This window comes from Equus asinus, chromosome 27 (genome assembly GCF_041296235.1).
Source record: "Equus asinus isolate D_3611 breed Donkey chromosome 27, EquAss-T2T_v2, whole genome shotgun sequence".
NCBI classification, from domain to species: Eukaryota; Metazoa; Chordata; class Mammalia; order Perissodactyla; family Equidae; genus Equus; species Equus asinus.
Genome location: NC_091816.1, coordinates 25,516,420 through 25,530,245, shown reverse-complemented (window position 1 = coordinate 25,530,245; position 13,826 = coordinate 25,516,420). Strand labels below are relative to the sequence as shown.

General features: G+C 48.4%; 1 long non-coding RNA gene across 1 annotated transcript in view; it reads right to left on the bottom strand.

Annotated features, from left to right (window-relative positions):
• Nucleotides 1-1,513: 1,513 nt before the first annotated feature.
• Nucleotides 1,514-13,826, bottom strand: part of LOC123281438 (uncharacterized) — a 50,568-nt gene continuing 38,255 nt past the window's right edge. The window contains exons 3-4 of the long non-coding RNA XR_006520907.2: nt 4,868-5,113; nt 1,514-2,270 (exon numbers count right to left, since the gene is read on the bottom strand). This is a non-coding gene — a long non-coding RNA (uncharacterized lncRNA). The remainder of the gene's footprint in view (nt 2,271-4,867; nt 5,114-13,826) is intronic.

Sequence of the window (13,826 nt, the reverse complement as noted above, 5' to 3'; positions counted from 1 at the left end):
TAAAATAATTAGGAAGTGATAAGTTTTGAGTATTGATAAATAGTTTTGTTTTCAATATAATTTGATTGTAAGTTTCTGTAATTCCATTTTTAGTGATGGCTATGTTTAACAACTAACTCCCAAAATTCCTGAAAAATGAACACTTGGCTCTCTGGGGTCAGCGTGAGACAGCTCCAGCACGTCACCAGCCCAGATATTACAAATCAGAGTCTCTCAAGGGAGCTGGGGGGCAGCATCCTGCAAGTTAACGAGCTCCTGCAGGAATTCTCAGACATGCTGAAGCTCACCATTTGAGAACGCGGCCCCTTGGCTTTGTGGCAGGGAGCTCAGGGCTGACCCGTCAGAATCCTTGGTTGATCCCACCCCCACTGCAGCAGCCCAGCCCGTGGAGAAGGCAGGAGGACAGTGGTCCGGGTTTCGCCAGCCCCTTCCTACTCCATCTACCTCTTGATTTTCGCTCTTTTGCTCAAGGTGACTTCTCCAAAATATGGATGTAGTCCCTTATGCCATTCTGTTCCAGTCACCCAAACACCTGTGTGCCTCTCAGGCCTCCAAACATTTAGGACATCGGTAGTTAAAAAAATATATATATATGTATATATATATATATATATATATACACACACATATATATATATATAATTTTTAAATTCATAGCACTTCTCAATTACTTGAATGAATTGGTTTGATTTTATAATTGCCAGGCAGTCTATTAGTTGAGTGCCCCTGGGACTTTCCTCAAAGGGTTTTGGGGAGAAGCAAAAAGATCCATCCTTGCCCATGGAGTGAAAAAAAAAAAAGCTTGGGGGGGGGATCCTCAAGAGACTATAAGGAAAAATAGATCAACAAGTATAAACTAACACTGCTCTGCGAACTTAACAAATGGCACCTGGGTGTTTATACTTGCAGCATCCACCATCCTAAATTTCCTGCATCAGAGGATCTTTGGGGAGTCAGCATCAGAAAGTTATTCCCCTGGGCCTGACGTGTTGTTCGGGACCTTCTGGGGGAGAACGGACTGAAGCAGGAGGTGGGAGGGGTCCAGCCCAGCAGAGCATCTTGGATCTTGCTGTCAATGTTGCTGTCCTCCATCTCCCAGCCCAGAGAGGGGGTGTCTGAATATGCACCCCAAGAGGCATCGCCCACACATAATCACTCTGGTTTCTGAGTGACTCCAGGGTGGCCTTGCTCAGGCTCAGGCGATGGCATTTAAGAGAGGAAGTGGGGGAGCCCCAAACAATGTGAACTTGATCCCTCCTTGCGTGTGCTGGCGCGGAGGACTGTGTGGATTTCCAGCAGCGGGTCTGAAAGCTCTTTTCATAGCTGGGTGTGTGTGGGTGGAGTGTTTCTGAAAGATTACTTATCTGATGTTTGTGTCTTCTGAGGCCTTAGCTGAGATTGTATTCCAAGCTTTAAAAGGACTAACGCTAAAAAAATAATGTGAGATCTCAGGTCTGGATAGTGAAGGGGACATCCTTTTGTGCAGTGGTGATGGGACCAAGAGACAGAATAAAGTGTAATAATGATAACCAGTATTTATTGAGCACTTACTGTTTGCTAGGCATTAGGATCAGGGCTTTATCTGTGTTATCTTATCTTATCCTCTCAAGAACCCCATGATGTAGGCACCATTATTACCTCCATTTAACAGATAAGGCATCTGAGGCTTAAATCAGCCAATTAGCTTGCCCTCCATAGAGCAGAGAATTATACCTGAGCCCCTCAAACACCAAAGTCCAGCCCTTGATCACTTTATGCTGTAAAAGCGATCTTCGGCCATTGTCACAATCGCCTCTCCGTTTTGTCCAGAAGCTTCACCTGCTAACCCTCGGCATTCACTGAGCACAGGGCCTCCTCCTCGGACCAGAGTCAGGTGCTGAGGGCGTCGGACAGGCGCAGGCTGAGGCGGAGGAGGCTTATGCTGGTTCTGTGGCTGAAAAGTTCGCAACTGCACCAGCAAAGGGGCTTTCCAGGGAGGACCACGGGACTAGACACAGAGACACAGTCTCCACCCTCTCCACAAAAAGAAACGAAAAGCCCTCTCTCTCAGGATTAACTGCGTTCTTTTCTTTGTAAATCCTTTCTAGATATTAATCTAGGCTCACAACCCTTGCGGCTCATTTCCAGTTAACAGATGGGGAAATCATTGCAAACCGGCGACAGCCTTGCTGTGTCCTCTTGAGGAGACGAGTATCTAGAGACTCATGGGACCCCAGAGGCAGCCGCCACCTCGGACATCACAGCGCCTTCATTTCATCGGGAGCTGAGGCCTGAAGAACGGATGCACCTGGTTAGGACCAGGGTCAAAGCTAAGACCTGGCCCCCAGGCTCAGATTCCGGGGCTCTGTCCCCTCTACCATGCTGCTGGGTGCTGGCAGGAATGCACAGCCCCAGCTGGTGCCCCGGCCATCAGAGTATTTGATTTGTCTTCTCTCCAGAAGAGAGAACAGATTCCATGCCGACATTCACGGAGCACCTGCCACGCACTGGAAACTGGGCAAGGAGCTGGGGGAGGGGCAGAAGGGAGGTGGGAGAGCATGACTCCAGGTAGAGGGGACAGGAGCAAAGGCAGGGCCATAGGTGGTGCCCAATCTGGGACCGCCGTGGCCCCTGTGAAGCCTGGCAAGCAGCCAGAGGGAGGATGAGCTGGACAGGGGGTTGACAGGAGGTGACACTGGAAAAATAGGCTGGGGTCACAGTTATTCGACAGATCTTCATTGAGCAGCTACTGTGTGAGAGGCGCTGTGCTGGGCCCTGGGGTTAGAGAGGTGACCCAGAAACATACAGTCCTTGCCCTTTGGACAGGGAGAGATAATAAGCCAGTGAAAGGGAAGGAACAGAATTATGGCAGATTCTGATAAGACAACGTGAAAATAACATGGGAGCCAAGAACTAACAGATGAGAAAGTCAACCAAACAGAGACGTGGAGGGGCCATTCTAGGCAGAGGGAAGGTGAGCGCAAAGCCTGATGGGAACATGCCTGACGTGTTTCAGGAGCCAAGCAAAGGCAGTGTGGCAGGAGACCTGTGAGCAAGGTGAAGTGGGGCCCAGAGGAGCCCAGGGAGGCCCGGAGGTTGTGGAGGTTGTGGTTGGGTTTGTTTCACTGTAATTGTTTCCCTTTGCTGCAGCCTGGAGAACTGACATGATCCATTGTGCATTTCTAAACAATTTCTTTGGCTATTAGAAGGCATAGATAGGGCAGGGGTTCTTGCAGTGGAGATGATGTTGCTCAGTCTGAGCAGGGATTAGTGGAGATGGTGAAAAATGGGAGAATTCTGGGTGCGTTCTCTGAAGGTTGAGTGGGCGGGACCTGCTGGTGGCTGTGGGGGACGAGGAACAGACAGTGACACTCAGGATTTGCATTATCCTCTGGGTGACTGATGGTAACGTGCTGAAATGGGAAAGACTGAAAAGAGAAGGGAGAGAAGAACCAAGAGACCTCTTGGGATGCATTACATTTGAGATCCTAGTAGTCATCGCATAGGGATGCTGAGTAGATGGTGGGATAAGTGCATCTGGTGCTCAGAGACCTGAACTGGAAACTAAATTAGGAGTCATGAGCCTTCAGATGGTATTTAAAGGCATGGACAAGTGACAAGCACAAGCACTAAGGGATTATGAGGGGAGACGAGAACTCATAAGGAAGCTCTGAGGAGCGCCATCATCTTGGAGAGGGGTAGAGGAGATGAGCCAGCCCTCGTGGTCCAGTGGTTAAGATTCTTTGCTCTCACAGCCACAACCCGGGTTCCTTTCCTGGTCAGGGAACCACACTACCGGTCTGTTAGTTGTCATACAGTGGCGGCTGCATGTTGCTGTCATGCTGAAAGCTGTGCCACCAGTATTTCAAACACCGGTAGGGTCACCCGTGGTGGACAGACAAGTTTCAGTGGAGTTTCTAGACTAGACAGACTAGGAAGGAGGACCTCGCCACCCACTTTTGAAAAAAAAATTGGCCATGAAACTCCTAAGGGGAGCAGAGCAACGTTCAGCTCCACTGCATGCGGAGTCTCTAGGAGTCAGAAGAGGTGATGCACCACCAACAAGAGGAGGATGAGCCAGCAAAGGTGACCGAGAGAGAAGCACTGGCGGAAAATCAGACGTGGAGGTGCAGCCGCTGGGAAAGGAGAATGTTTCCAGCCTGGCGGCGAGACCAGCTTGCTTAATGCTGCTGAGAGGTGGTCAGAGGAGCACAGAGGAGACTCCTCTGTAGGGCAGGCCTGACCTTGTATTTCCTGTGAAGGAATGTGCACCCCTTTGTGCAAGGAAGCGGGAGCTAAGAATGATTTGAAGCGAGAGATTGACATTATCAGGTTTGAGTGAGAATGAGCTGGAGGGAGAGAGACCAGTTAGAAGGCTCTTCAGTAGTGAAAGCAAAGCCATTGAAAATGGAGAGGGAGGAAGAAATAGCGAAGGTAGAACCTCTAGAACCAGTGACCCGAAAGATGGAGAGGAAGAGATGTCGATACTAATATACAGGCTGTGACATCCTTGACCCAGATGGGCACCTGAGGAGCAGCAGGAGGGGACAGGTGGGAGGGTGGGGGCAGGTGGAACTGAGCTCCATCTTGGACATGTTGTGTTCAAGTTGTCTGTGGTACATCCCTGTAGCTTTATGGGTCTTGTGCTGGGGGAGAAGCTGTGGCTGGAGATGGAGTGTCGAGAAAGATCAGAGAACAGTAGTTGAAGCCCTGGGCTGGGAGAAGATTACTCACAGAGAAGATGAAAGACAAGAAAAGCAGAGGCTCACTAAAACGAGAGCCCCCACCCCCGTAGACACAACACACAGGACTCCTCAGGCTTCTAAACAGATTTATAGGATTGTTGGGGCTGCCATCACTAAGAGCAGTGCCTCTGAGAGCTACTTACGACCTTTCGGATCGTGTGGCTGGCTTTCTGGAAACCTGGGTGTGGACTCCTGCTGACAAGTTCCTGGGTTCGCTCACCAACGTTTGGGGCTCCACATGATCGGCGTCCCCCAACCTTAGGGAGCTCTGGACGTCGTGAACAGAGTGGGTCTGGTCCTGTGTTCCAGAATGACTTTGAAGTAAACATCAGCCTATGGACTCTGGGAACACGGCAGCCCCGGCCAGGAGTTGGGAAACTGAGGAATTTCTGGGAAGGAAACATAAAATGTGAATTTGCATCGCTGCCTGTGTCAAGTTTGCCTGGGGCTATTAGATCTGCACCACCGTGTTGCACAACTAGGGGTGGGGTGGGGGGCTCCATTTACATAGAATGCAATGGAAGTGCCGCTCCCTAGAATTGGGAAGACAAGTAGGCCTGTCAATTCTGTTCCTTCTCTTTAAACACAAGACAGATTATAGAAAACTGAAAGAGTTATTGGTCACTCATTCAACGGGTGTTTAATGATCATCTACTGCTAGCCCCAGGGCCCTGGGTGGATGGGGTGAACAAAAGGAGTTGTGGTCCATGTCCTCGTGGTGCTTGGAGTCTAATAAATTTTGGCTGGAAATACATATTCAGTGCCTACCTAGACCCCCCTATGGAAAAGCAATCAAATGAGTTAAGTACCTACAAGCATCCATGTCTGGTCCTGGGCTTCTGGAAACTGTGACCCCCCAGCCTGGCAGGGTTACCACACTCAGACCTGAGCAAGAGAAAGGCGGCAAATCGCCCCCACAAGGCAGGCGGCCCCTGAGACGGCAGCGGAGGAAGGCCCTTCTCAGCTCAGGAGGGCCTTGGGCAGCTGGGGCAGGGAGAGCTCTGCTTCAATCGTGCCTGACCCCCCCAAATCTCAAGGAGCATGGAGCAAAGTGGAGGAACTCAGGTCACATGCTTATAGAACTTTCCAGAACAGTGAGCCTTCCTGGAGACCCATCTTAGCAGCGGGCTGTGTCTCAGAGACTCCAGAGCCCGCCAGGAGAGCTGGAGGACACGTAGTTCCAACCCAAAGCCGCGCACATTCCTGCCCAGCCCAAGAGGGCGGAGTCTGGGCTGGAGCGAGGGTCTGGGGGCGGGGCTGCACCTGGGCCTTCCCATCAGAGCTCGTTGCTGCTGCCAGCCACACAGGGCTCCCCAACACAAGGCTCTTTGTTCTCTCGACAGGTTGCTCCCTTCCGGTTTCCCGAAAACAGTGTGCTAGGGGGGTCTGAAAGAGATTTCTCTCATAAATCCCCTTGCAAAGGAAATCCTTGAATGCTAGGGATATTTCTTGTCGTGGCCTTTCTTCCATAAACTCCTTGTTATTTGTTAACACACCTGCTCCGCCTCAGAGGCTGCTACCAAAAGCAGCCACAACTCCACCGGGTGTGGAGCCCAGCAGAATAAAGCTGGCCTGGCCAGTTCCCAAAGGAGACACTATTTCGACCCAGTCAATATAAAAGGCCTTTGAAAATCACCACCTAACACTCCCCAAAATGGTTATATTTCAGAATTATGGTGTGGATTTCCCCCCCAAGAGACTTTTCTATAAATCAAAGATTTATTTAAAGGAAATTGAAGAGTTTGGACTCTGGAATCGGAAAGGCCTGGGTTCAAATTTTAATCTGCTTCTTACACCTGTGTGACCTGAGACAATTTACTTCCCTCCTCTGAGCTCCAGTCTGCTAATCTGAAAAACAGTGATCATCATAACAATCCACCAACATTGCCGAGGTGCCCGTGAGGAGTGGGGACGATGACGGAAATCTCACGGCACAAAGATGGCTCTAGGGAAATGAGTTACTGTTTTTATCTTGTGTTTTGTCTTTCAAAGCCACCTGCAGAGACTGATGGGAACATGCATTTCTTCTGTGGCCGGGTTATATGTTATTGTACACTGGCCAAAACAGATGCCCTTTTCCAAGGTCTTTATACAACTGGATTCTTTTCAAACTGGGGTTTGTGCCATCGGAAAAGGCTTGGCAGGCAGGGTTGGCTGGGCTGGCCTGCCCAGGAAACTTGTTCTTTCTCCTCAGACACGAGTGAATGGTTCTCTCACAGGGCCACTCCTCTCTCACGCTGTGCCATCCGTGGCAGTTTTGTGTGACTGTCTCACTTGCCTTCAGATTAAAAGGATGAGATACCCCAGTGATCGACTGTGGTTTCTGTGGTCACCAGCCCACCTGCTTGACCTGTGCCTGAGGCTGGGAGGCTGGATCCAGAGTCAACGTTTCTTTCCAAGTTTTCTTGGGATCCTGCTTTGGGAGAAGGGCTCTAGATATTATTGGCACAAAGATTTCCGTCAGCCTTAGCTGGAAGGAAAACTTCCCTTCTAAGAGGAGAAAAGTTGACTAAAGAAATTATAAATGTGAACTGCTTTGCATCTGCCCTGAATATTTTTATCCACCCATCCACCCACTCATCCATCCATCATCCATTCATCTACCCATCCATCTGCCCATCCATCCACCCATCTACCCATTCCTTCCTGCACCAGGTATCCCCATGTTGAGTGTCTATAATAAGCATGTGAGGCATGTGAGGCACAGGGGATCAGAGATGGAGAAGAGGGGTCCTTACTGTCAGGTAGCTCACAGACCATCCAGGGAGAAGGACAAGCAAAGAAGTGATTAAATGCCGTGTGATAAGTGTGGAGCAAGGGAATGAGAGAGAAAGAGGTGAATGGTAAGGGTCCCGTATGCTGGGGCTGCACAGTTAGGAGGTTTCCCAGAGCCGATGACGTTTCAGGTCCACGCAAAGCACAGTGGGAGCCAACAGGTAGAGGGGAGGAAGAGGCAGCCCAGGCAGAAGGACCAGAATGTGTGAAGCCCAGAGAGGCTGGCGGTCACCCCTGATTCCCAGGTTGTGGAGGCCGGTGGCAGCCACCAGGGGAGAGCTGGGCTCAGGGCTTCCAAATCTTTGAGCCACTGACCCTTTGTGTGGTTGCATGAGGCCTATGGATTCCTTTTCAGAATAATATTTTAAATGCATAAAACAAAATAAAAAGGTAAAATACACAGGCTGACAAAGGAAGCCAATTACACTGAAATACAGTAATCAAAATATTTTTTAAAATAACAATGATGTGCTTCTTTATTAACACATTAAACAGGAAGACCCAGCAGAGGGACCACACGTACCATAGTTTCCGAATGGGGGTAAGAGTAATGAGTCCAGCATGTCTGCGCCAACGGCAATATCACATGAAAATATCTGTGGTTCCATTGGTGTCCAACTACTGCTACAACTAGACTACCATGGTTTGTTGCTCACCTTTATAATTAAAGGAAATGCTAAATTTCAGTTAGATGTTAGTAGAAAATGTCATTTTTCCCATTTCCAAGAACCCCTTTCTTGGAGTTCATGGACTCCAAGTGAACACACACCCGACCCAGCTCAATTGCTCCTCACGCCCCGCCTCCCCCAGCCACTCCAGATTCATACGTATTTGTTGATGTTCATTGTCCTTCTCTCCTTACTAGAAGGTGAGCTCCCTGTGGGCAGAGTCCATCTGCCTTTTCGCCTCTGTACCTCCAGAGCCTGTCCGAGGCAAGTCTCTGCATATAGTAAATGCTTGTTGAATGAATGAGTCATGTCACACTAGGGATTTTAGACTTTGGAAAGGGATTGTGGGGTGGAGGTTGGAGTGGCATGATGAGAATCATCTGTGGGCGGATACAGAGATGGGTCAAACACAGTTCTGGTCACCATGGTCCAGTGTGACAAGAGTAAGGAAGAAGAAAGCGCAAGATGCCATGGGAACAGAGAACAGCTCCTAACTCAGAATGGGAGGTCAGGAAAGAGCTTCTTAGAAAAGATGATGTCTAACTGATAGGTATTAGCAAGTGCAATGAGATGCAGGCAGATATCCAGGCAGAGGAAACAGCAGGTCTGGAGCCTGGGAGTCAAGAAACCCCCTAGGGTATCAATGGCTCTCCAGTTGGGATCATCTTGGGCTGACCCTGAGAATGTCCACAGTCAAAAATGTGCCCCAGAACTGAAGCAGCCTCCTGTGGGGGGCCACCCAAAGGAGTGTCATGTGGATTAGTCCAGCTCAGTCAGCTGGACCGGCTCTAGGTCGGGAGGAAAGTTATCGTTTGCTGGAGGGGAGACGTTGTTGGATATCGTAGGGCCTCAGCCTCAGCACGCAGATAGGGTGGAATTTCTCCTTTTGCAATTGGGGAGAAGCAGGGACAGAGCAGAGCTCCCAGTCCTGTGTGGTTTGCCAGAGTAGCCGTCCACGACCAACAGGACTCCACAATGCACGCTTTCACGAAAACCAAACTTGTCACACTAACCCCAGCCATCTTCTGGAAAGGGGAGTAAGGAGGGTCTCTTAAGGGAGATTTTGCAGGTCTGGACTAACATAAAGAATTCTTGGAGTCCACCCTCAGGGACAGAATACGCGGAGTCTGCATTCATGGAGCACCAGCTGTGTGCCACACACGTGTGGTACCAGACTCCTTCCCGTCACTTATGTGGAAGAGAAACAACAACTGTGCCTGGCAGGGCTGCCACTTGGTTGACCCCCTCATTCTCCCCTTGGTGTCGCTTGCTGCATTCCTTCATGCTGGGACCCTGCACAGACCTGTGGACATCTGGCTCCATACCAAGCTGATGGATTTCAAACCCCCCGCCGTGACAGAAATGTCGCTTAACACGATCTCCCATCTATTAAACTAGCACAATTTTTTTTTTTTTTAAGAATAAAGCACAATGCTGGCAAGACTTTAAGGAAATAAGTGCAGTCATACACTGCTGGTGGCTCTTTAGAGTGGTTCTTCTCTTTCTTGAGAAAAATTGGACAATATGTAACAGGAGCTACAGAACTGTTTGACCCAGTCATTCCACTTCTGGGAATCTGCCACAAGAAAATAATTCCAAAGGAAAAAACCTAATATGTATAAATACATACGCAGCAGCTGCAATTTAACACAGTATAAAACTGGAAACAAGCCAGACACACACAATAGGGGAAATGGCTAAGCAATTTCTGCAGTGATGCGAAATACTCCACGGCCCTTAACGATGACAAGTGCATGGACCACATCAGTGCATTCAGATCTGGATATTTAAGCAATGATAAAGTGAAAGAGCAGCATGCACAGGCTGAGGGTAACTCTATTTTTTAAAGTACATAAGTATTCCCTAAATGTTACCAGATAGCCTAAAAGGAAGTAAGTTTAATTTAAATGTTTATTGGGTCCTTTCTTTGTATCACTGCTCGAGTTCATCATTTACAAAGCATATTTTTAAAAAGTAGATGTAGGGGCCAGCCCTGTGGCTGAGTTGCTAAGTTCAAGTGCTCCACTTCGGCGGCCCAGGCTTTCACCAGTTCAGATCCTGGGCACAGACCTAGCATCACTCATTGAGCCATGCTGAGGTGGCGTCCCACATGGTACAACTAGAAGGAGCCACAACTAAAATATACAACTATGTACTGGAGGGCTTTGGGGAGAAGAAGGAAAAATTAAAAAATCTTTAAAAATTAAAAATAAATACATAAGAAGTAGATATGCAGGATCTCTTTAGAAAGAAAACCACCGAAACCTGGGAGCCAGGGAGCCCTGCGGCCATGGCCAGCGGCCGCACTGTCAGAACATCAGGCTGCTGTTCCCAATGCCGCTTCATCTCTGACTCATGCTTGCACACCTGCCTCAGACAATTCTTCAAGCATCTCTTTTCTCTGAGCACTGTGGGAACTCAGTGCAAAGGAAGCCACTTGTCTCATTTCTGCTTCACGTGGTGCCTGGCAGGAATTGACCAGAAGGTAGCAGAAAATCTTCAGTTTGATTTAGAATGCCAAGATGTCCTCTTCTCCCCCAGGACCCTTGGTCTGGCTGGGCTGGCACCTGCTGCGCTGGAATGCAAAGAAGTTACGCACAAGGACGTGAAGGAGCAACCACCTACTTAGTAGGATCTTTAGGGTCTAACAACTAAGAAGTTTATGAGCACTGATCCTGGTGCAAACTGGGGCTTTCAGGAAATAGCCCCCACCAGTCCTCCAGGCCACTGGGCGGCTCCAGCTCTGAGTCAGCCTAAGTCTCAGCTCACAGTAACATGGAGATAATAATTCTCTCTTCCTGGGTTGCTGTAGGCATTCGATGAAATAACGTATGTGAAGCACCAGTCACAATTAGGCATCACGCAATGGTAGTCTGTTGTATGTTAGGTGTGTAGCTGATACCACCTTCAGTTTAATTCATGCTATAATTGATCCTCAATGTGAAAAAGAAGTATCATGCACCATCAGCAGCTCACACATTATGAGTCAACTAGGTCGGTCAGAATTTCACAGCTGTAAGCCTGAGACCCTGCAAACCAGGAGTCCACAGACAGAGACGTGTCTAGAGACAGGCTTTGTTTGGTTTGCCCAGTATTATTTTTTCATTGAGACAATATTTAAAATTGTGGAGAATGCACATTAAAAAAAAAAAAAATTCTGGCTTCTGTTGAAGATTCAGAAGGTTTTACCATAGCAGTGGGCCCACTGCCCCGTGGCTGCCAGCAGCTGCTGCTTTCCATGTTTGTGGACAACTCCTCATGGCTCCGCCACTGCCCCCTGTCTGATACCAAACACTTCCGCCAAATCTACTGCATTCTTTACTTCAACTAGAAAAGCTTTCATACTTAATAATCTTAATTAGTCTTTTAAACTAATGACATTTCTTTTCAATTTGCCAACAGTTTCCTTTTCTGTTAAAATAAGTATAAATAATATTTTAAACAGTTCATCGGTTCTAATAGTTCTGCTTTGGACGGTATATGTTGTTCCACTTTTTGGTGTTTCTTTTATGATGTGGAATAAAATGAAATAAAAAAGATCCTGAGAACATGATGGACGCTCTGTGGCTAACCGGGACCTAAAATCAAAATGGAGTCATGCGGCCATGACAGGACTGGGACGCAGTCACGTCCTCTGTTCTCGGAATAACCACAGAATGCACTCTTAAGCTTTTGACTCTGCCAACCTTCCTGATTTTACAAAAGTCCCCACAGCCGCCTGGACCTAACCAATAAAACTGTCATCCGCACCAACCAATCAGGACTAAGCCGACTTGCATCCTTCATTTGCATAAGCAGACCTGACTTCCCGGAAGCTGGGCGGGAACTTTTGCTACCAAAACCAGCCCCCTTTCTTTGTTCTTGCGGAGCATACTTTCGGTTTGCTGCTGTAGGCTACGTCTGCCCTGTTGCACGCTGTATGAGCAATGAAGCTTTCGTAACTAAATTCTCATATTCCAGAGGTTTTGGTTGACAATGATATTGTGCTCCTGGAGAGCCTAAGCTCATGTTCCCCTGGGGTATTGGCCACCCTGTTTAGGAACACCAATTAGGATTGAAAGCCAGGTCCTAGTCTGGGCACCTCCTGGGAAGCTAAGGAGTGGGGAGGATGAGCCCCCAAGCAGAGAGTCACGGTCACCACAGAACCGCTGGTTGACCACTCGTGGGTGCGCCATTCCACCATGCAACTCCTTTCCTCTCCTCTAGTCTTAAATAAGCAACATGGAAAGAAGACAGTCTCCCCATGGAGACTGAAGGGGGTGGAGGAGTGGATGCCCAGGGGCACCCCGAAAGCCTCCACAGTTTTCCTGCACCTCCTTCCCCTTCCCGTCCTGACTTTTGTCCTGCCCTGATACTGGTGCAATGGCCTGAATTGTTGCTGCTAATTCCTGTGGCAAATGGACAGGCCATGATTATTCCAAACCATCTTGGGAAGCAGGAAAAAGCAGAGCTTGTTATTTTTGCTAGATCCTCTAATCCATGCTTCTCTCTCTCTGGGGTTGGTTTGGAGGTGGGGAGCCAGTAGCCTATGCAAGTCCACCATCTTGACCAGCAAGCCTTCTGCGGTGGTCTTATTGTAGAAAACCATCTCTTTGTACCAGAGGCAGAGCTCCATGATGCTAATGACATTAAACTTTGGGACCCTCGCCTGTGTGAGTACATTCCAAACTCTGGGAGGGGGCCTAGCAATTTGTTCTCATAGCCATATTTTTTTTGTAAAATTTGCAAGAGTGAGATATTTTCACTGCAATTGGTCAAGACCACTGTCTCTTTCTGCTCTGATTTTTCCCTTCATCACCTTCCTCCCACTCTTCCTCCCACCCAGCTCCCATGTTGGTCAGCACTGGAGGGTCTCCTTATTGGGGAGATTCAACTAAAGAGAAATTGAGTTCGGGATATATCTGATTGAGGTTCGTGGAAATGTTTATGTAGCTCTCAGCTGTTTGCAAGTACTAGGCTACTGACAGCCACCCAGTGTAGGCAGCTCCTAGGAATCCTGGTCCCCACTGTGCTGACTCGCCCAGCACCAGAGCCTGAAGCTGCAGGCCCAGAGGGCCAATGGCAGTATGAATGTGACCTACGGGAACTGACACCAGAAATATGCACACGGTGTGAGGAGAAATAAGGCTTGAAATGTACACAGCCAAAAGCTGCTCTGTGGAAGCCCTTCCAATGTTCACATGTACAAAACGGTAAGCAGAGGATTCGGTTGTCATTAACACCTTGTCAACATGGAAGCTCTCTCCTCTTTGAAAGATAGCTCAAAATGCAGTATGCTATTGTAACTGCACCACATTTCTTTTGGGGGAGGAAATCGTGTGAAATAGAAGTTATCAGAATTCCTGTGTTTGAGGGCACAAATCTCTGGGAGTCCTTCAACCCAAAGGTGCATCTGTGCATGAAGTTGCATGTTTTATGCATCCAAAGTATCAAGTCAGCTCTTGGTGTATGGGACACATCCGTTGTCTTGATGGAGTCTGGTAGTTCCACATAAACCAGCACTCAAAATTGTACGAACACAATGACATAATCCGAAGAAACAAGTATTTCCAGTGACAAAACTGCGCGTATTCATCAGTAAGTCCATGGACTTCATCTAAGAGTGATTTGATTTCCCATCTGTGCAGCTCACCGCAACAGAGAACAATTTAAAATGCGC